Below are 7,208 nucleotides of genomic sequence, written 5' to 3'. Positions count from 1 at the left end.
AATATAGATGTGATTTGCAGGTACAAAACAGCAATCTCTTAAGATGATGAAAGTGCAATTCTCCTTTGTTCTATTTTCATGCCTCGCAAGGAGGCCAATCATTATAGAAAAAAAGACCTGTGAAGTTGAGTAATGAGAAAACAACACATTTGACAGGGACCAGAATATGATTTGAACCTCTTTAAAAATAACATGGTGTCAACAGTTTAAATTGAGTTGTGTCTGCTTTGTTTGCAGTATTTCCACTCTGCTTTCTTTCTTCTACATATAATCAGTTCTTGTTCTTCGTTTTAATTAAATCAATGTGCTTCAGTTTTGCTGCAAGGCATTAGAAAAAGGAGATTTAAATCATCCATTTGTGCAGCACTGCTCATTTTGTGAGGTCATCTGGAGTGCAGACTGCCTTGTGTGCCATGGTGTGCGTTACTGTAGGTGCCATCTTCCACTGCATGTCACGTTTGTTACCACTTCACATGGTATGCACATTATTCTCTGTGGTGTTTGTTCTTTTGTTTGTCAAACATGTTGTGCTCCTTTATTATCACACCAAAAGGCATCTTTGCAGTTTGCACATCCTGCTCACGACTTATCACAAAACTAATTTTGAATTTGAGAATGAGTTACTGGGACCCCTCATTTTTAGTATTTGCAGATTTGGTAATAATTGAAAGACAGGTACAGGGGAAAGCAACATTTCCCTCATGTTTAAATGCCCACACAGTTTTATTGTATAATTTGTATTTACATTAAAAACATTAATGTTGAATCATGACATTCTTTAAGTGTGAATGTAGCTAAAAAGTGTACATCACAGCTTGTGTATTATAAGAATACAGCCTCTCTCCTCATCAGCCCTTAACAGATCAAATCTAATTAAAATCACAATAATTAGTAACTGCAGATGTGTGTTTGTGTGTGTGTGTGTGTGTGTGTGTGTGTGTGTGTGTGTGTGTGTGTGTGTGTGTGTGTGTGTGTGTGTGTGTGTGTGTGTGTGTGTGTGTGTGTGTGTGTGTGTGTGTGTGTGTGTGTGTGTGTGTGTGTGTGTGTGTGTGTGGACAGTATCCCAATGCTAATAACATCCTAAAGCTGTCAATGACTAACCACCCCCCACCGTCCAACACACACACTCATATACACACACACACACATATACGCACACACACACATATATACACACACACACATATATATACGCACACACACACTTTCCTATTTCTCATCTCAACCCCCCACCCCTCTCTACATGAAATCCAGTATCAATTAGCACCTTGCTGGCAGTAACAGCAAGGTCCTGGATGTCTCTTAATTGAAGGCTGTTGCTATAGAAACAAAGGATGCTAATCCTCCAGATGGGTGAAGATGAGGAGGTCTTTTAACTCCCAAAGAGAAGTGAAAGAACAGAAAGAGACGCCATATCTTTGCACAGGCAGCAATGTCTTTTTAATGATTGTCAGCAGGACATGAAATTATTATAATTAGCTAGTGTAGAGAAATAACAAGGTTCCTCCCGTAAGTCATGTTTTTATAAAGCTTGAGAAAAATTAAACAAATTAAGAATATTTGGAAGGACTAACTTTACTTTTTGTTAACCCCAGATTCTTTTTTTAAAGATTTGTGACTCCATGTAGAGGTAATTTCAATATTGTTTTTGCCTTTAAGCCATACATCTCTACCATTTTCAATATCATTCTCCTCTAAGTGCTCCTGCTTATTTCACAATCATTGTTCATTTGTTCAAAGGAATTAGGCCTGCTCTGTGAATAGTATTTGGGGATTTTGATAGATTTTTTTTCAGAAAAAGGTCATGGTTGTTATGATACCAAGTTTTACAGAATATAAGAAAACCTGCATCTTATTCTTGTTAAAGTCAGTGATAATCTGCAGAGCACACGATATTATACAATGGGAGAAGAAAAGGCTGAGGAGAGCAGGGAGGGTAACGTAGCTTTGCCTTTCTACGCATGAATCCATTATGCTGCTGCTATTGGCACGCTGTTAACCTTAAAATTGTATGACACAGAGGTGACATTTTATCTGAAGAAGACCGAAGCAGCCATTAGAGAGACAGTTGAACAATTAATGGATTTGATCATATAAACATGTATAACTGCAACTTGTCAACAACACAGAAGCACCACCTGATCCTTCACTCTAGCAACAGATTCAAGTCCCTTTAGTGTTATGTTATATAATGTTTTTTAGGAGTGGACACAACTAGAGAAACAAGACAATTCCAGCTATAACACTTAGAAACATCAATCATTTCTCATTACAATGTCCGTTTGACAGTTGTTTTGGAGCTTTTAATAACATCACACTGTCCTCATCAACAGATAGAGTTTTTCATGGAATTGTAGATGTTCACATTCAAAATTGAAAATGTAATAGAGCGCTATAAAATGACTGGTGAAACTGCATCTGTTGCAGAAGATCATGCACTGTGTTAAACATTGCTGTTGAATAGAACAGATAAAGAGTTTACTTAACTTTTGCATATCCTGCAGCTAAAATTAGACTCTTGTCTTCCAGAGCATGTCCGATCCAAAAGCAAGACTCTAAAATGCTTAACCCGTCGTCTTATCTGTTTTTTATGAGGCAGAACTTCTCTTGTCAATATACACTGAACAAAAATATAAATGCAACACTTTTGTTTTTACTCCCATTTTCCATGAGATGAACTTAAAGATCTAAAACATTTTCTATATACACAAAATAACCATTTCTCTCAAATATTGTTCACAAATCTGAAAAAATCTGTGATAGTGAGCACTTCTCCTTTGCCGAGATAATCCATGCCACCTCACAGGTGTGGCATATCAAGATGCTGATTAGACAGCATGATTATTGCACAGGTGTGCCTTAGGCTGGCCACAATAAAAGGCCACTCTGAAACGTGCAGCTTTGCTTTATTGGGGGGGTCTGTGGGGGGTCCGAAAACCAGTCAGTATCTGGTGTGACCACCATTTGCCTCACGCAGTGCAACACATCTCCTTCGCATAGAGTTGATCAGGTTGTTGATTGTGGCCTGTGGAATGTTGGTCCACTCCTCTTCAATGGCTGTGCGAAGTTGCTGGATATTGGCAGGAACTGGAACACGCTGTCGTATACGCCGATCCAGAGCATCCCAAACATGCTCAATGGGTGACATGTCCGGTGAGTATGCTGGCCATGCAAGAACTGGGATGTTTTCAGCCTCCAGGAATTGTGTACAGATCCTTGCAACATGGGCCGTGCATTATCATGCTGCAACATGAGGTGATGGTCGTGGATGAATGGCACAACAATGGGCCTCAGGATCTCGTCACGGTATCTCTGTGCATTCACAATGCCATCAATAAAATGCACCTGAGTTCGTCGTCCATAACATACGCCTGCCCATACCATAACCCCACCACCACCATGGGCCACTCGATTCACAACATTGACATCAGAAAACCGCTCACCCACACGACGCCACACACGCTGTCTGCCATCTGCCCTGAACAGTGAAAACCGGGATTCATCCGTGAAGAGAACACCTCTCCAACGTGCCAGACGCCATCGAATGTGAGCATTTGCCCACTCAAGTCGGTTACAACGACGAACCGGAGTCAGGTCGAGACCCCGATGAGGACGACGAGCATGCAGATGAGCTTCCCTGAGACGGTTTCTGACAGTTTGTGCAGAAATTCTTTGGTTATGCAAACCGATTGTTGCAGCAGCTGTCCGAGTGGCTGGTCTCAGACGATCTTGGAGGTGAACATGCTGGATGTGGAGGTCCTGGGCTGGTGTGGTTACACGTGGTCTGCGGTTGTGAGGCCGGTTGGATGTACTGCCAAATTCTCTGAAACGCCTTTGGAGACGGCTTATGGTAGAGACATGAACATTCAATTCACGGGCAACAGCTCTGGTGGACATTCCTGCTGTCAGCATGCCAATTGCACGCTCCCTCAAAACTTGCGACATCTGTGGCATTGTGCTGTGTGACAAAACTGCACGTTTCAGAGTGGCCTTTTATTGTGGCCAGCCTAAGGCACACCTGTGCAATAATCATGCTGTCTAATCAGCATCTTGATATGCCACACCTGTGAGGTGGGATGGATTATCTCGGCAAAGGAGAAGTGCTCACTATCACAGATTTTTTCAGATTTGTGAACAATATTTGAGAGAAATGGTTATTTTGTGTATATAGAAAATGTTTTAGATCTTTGAGTTCATCTCATGAAAAATGGGAGCAAAAACAAAAGTGTTGCATTTATATTTTTGTTCAGTGTATATTTAAAGCAATCACTGAGCACTTAGACTCTAGCACAGGGAGCAGCAATGATGATGAGGACTATATCATCTAGAATAAGCACAAATCATAATCCTGAATAATAATGATGTACTCTGATTAGAGTTCAATATTACATTGTAATTTATTTACTAGTATTTCCTCTGTTAAAGTTGTTTGCTGAAGTAATTTGTTTCTTATGTTTTCCTCTTTCAATTATGTGTGTTTAACTGATCAGAAGTAGCACTCAATGTAATTGTATTCTGCGCAATGACAATAGAGACTTTCATTTTCTATGTTTCTGTGGAAACAGTTTTCCTCTCTCTCTCTCTTTCACACATGCACGCACGCACACACACACACACACACACACACACACACACACACACACACACACACACACACACACAATCTCTTTTTCTCGTACTTTACCTCCTGATGTGGCTCCTTTACTTCTAAATGACGAGAAGTCAAATGTGCTTGATTACAGCTGTGTCTGTGCGTCATAGCTAAAGGCCAACAGACTCTTAAGAGTGCTTTCAACACTTTCCGACCATATGCTAACCCCAGGGGTCGACTGGACCGGGGGAGGCTAATGACCAGCTTTGCTACTGCTGGAATGCAGGCGGCTTTAATATGGAAACGTACATTTTGTGCAATGAAATCAGCTGGAACCTGTAAAGAGGCTCAATGTGTTCACAAGAGAGTGAGTCAATAGTTAGCACTTAATGGATATTATTTGGGACAGAGCTGTTAGCATGCACATTGTTTACATACATCTGTGGCACACTATTCAAGACAAGTGAAAATGGTATGAATAAATGCTAAAGATTCAAGATTCAAGGCTTTATTGTCATGTGCACAATAGCTACCGTTTAGATATGAAAAACAGGCTCCTCCAACAGTGCAACATTAATATATATAGGACATAGAACAAATAAATCAGATAAAACAGATAAACCACAGCCCTTTGACAGAGCAGCCTGATTCATTGCCCGGTTGGGGGAAAAGGAGATGGACCTTAACTGTTCCAGAAGAACTGGCTGTTTTCGGGACACACTCTTCACATTGTAATTGGTTTCTAAATTCATCAATTCTCCTTTAATTATTGTCAAACTGCCTGTAAATCTGTTAAATAATCTCTGCCTCTGTTCCCTGGTCAAAAGACCTGAGTGTACCGAACACACAGAATCTGGACCCCTTTATCGGTCCTGGTGGTCACCATGGCAACAGTGGCAACATACAAGCTGATCATGGGAACAAGGAGTTTCAGCACCAGCAGATTTGATGTGCATGTTGATTGCATATAAAGGAAACCAAGAGATCGAAATACTTTAAAAACACCGATCAAGGTTTATGCTTTCAAAATATCATAGTGTACAATTGCCTGCATTGCTATTTAAATGCAATTTAATTTTACAAAAAGGAATCTCTCATTTGAGCACCTTATTACACACATTACTATTACCTTAGCTGCTATTATGCAAAATTACAATCCTGAACAATAGGTTCAGTTACACTCCCAGGGGTTTATCCACATGCTTTTTCCCCAGGGGTATGAAAGGATTTTAGATGAGAACGCTATTTCCTTCAAATGATTGATAGTGCACTGGTAAAAGCAGGCATTACGCATGAAAATGAGGATTTATAAAACACTGCACCAAAAGGTCTTTATAATAGAGTCATGCAGGTGTATTGTGAGTTCATACTAAATGTAATATTTCATAAAAATACAGGAAGGATAATCTGACACAATTATAATGAATGTCCTTGAAAACAGAGGTTGTTCATACAGGAAAATTGTTCCAAAATCTTGTTGTCTGCATGACCTTACTTTGTCTTTGATCAGGTTAGTGCTGTTGCCAGGATACTATTTCCTATGGCAACACTTGGGCCAGCGAGGTGAGCAGCTCTGAAAGGATCCACATTACTGGCTGCTCTGTACCCAGTGGACCGGAAGTCCATACATGACCATAGAAAAACTTGCACAACCGCACACAGCCACACACACAAAAAAATTCAGAGTTTAGTTTGCCTCAGCGTGTGGGATAATGTTTATCTCCCAAGCAAGACAAAATGACTTTGGGTTATACCTTTGGAGGATATTTTTAATTGGATCTTATGTAGTATCTGCCATTTGGGGAACAAGGATGCTTTTGAAATTATTAATATCAGTAACTCTCAAGTAATCAGTTATTTTGTTTAGTTGCAGTTGAGTTATTTGACGAATGCAGCACAATAATGAATATGTATATTTATTGTTCTGTCTGAAACTCAATCCTCGTTTGAAGCAACGTGCAGCTCTCGCTGTCGTCCATTACAGTAGAAGAAGGAATTGTTATATATGAATCCTAAATGAAGCTTATATCCATTTTCAGTGCAAGACACATGGTCTCTGTCTATACGAGAGTCTACTGCCACCATTTGTTGCAAGAGTGTAACTACCTCTGTGTGCAGCGTGCTCTTACTGGTGTGCAAATGCATCTCATGTCCAAAACGTATCTTCAGGTGTTTCAATCTAACTTTGAAAAGAAAGTACTTACTCAGTTGCACAACGTCCAAGTTGTGTAAAAGCTTTTATCCCTTTCATTACATGTAATCTATACCTAGATGTTACAGAACACAGTGGACAAACAGCTATGAATGGCTCTTTTCACAAGAGCATTGGGAACATCTTGGTCATCGCTGAACCCAAACAGCTGAACAGGATGAGGACGTACGTCATCACCACAGCACTACACCTACATGTGCCCACTGATCATGAACTCTGGTGGATTCAGAAGAAGGAAGGGGAGTGTCAGGGACGCAGAGCTCATACAACACTGTGCTGTGATGAGCATTATATGTCAGGGAGGACTCTTCATCAGTGGGACTCCATTATGACTCATCTGTACTAAACACCCACCTCCACTCTGTACTGGAAGCTTTCCTTTGTGCTGCTGAGTGTGTCTCATCT

This window comes from Gymnodraco acuticeps, unplaced genomic scaffold (assembly GCF_902827175.1).
Source record: "Gymnodraco acuticeps unplaced genomic scaffold, fGymAcu1.1, whole genome shotgun sequence".
Taxonomy (NCBI): Eukaryota; Metazoa; Chordata; class Actinopteri; order Perciformes; family Bathydraconidae; genus Gymnodraco; species Gymnodraco acuticeps.
Note: the sequence above shows the minus strand (reverse complement) of the source record.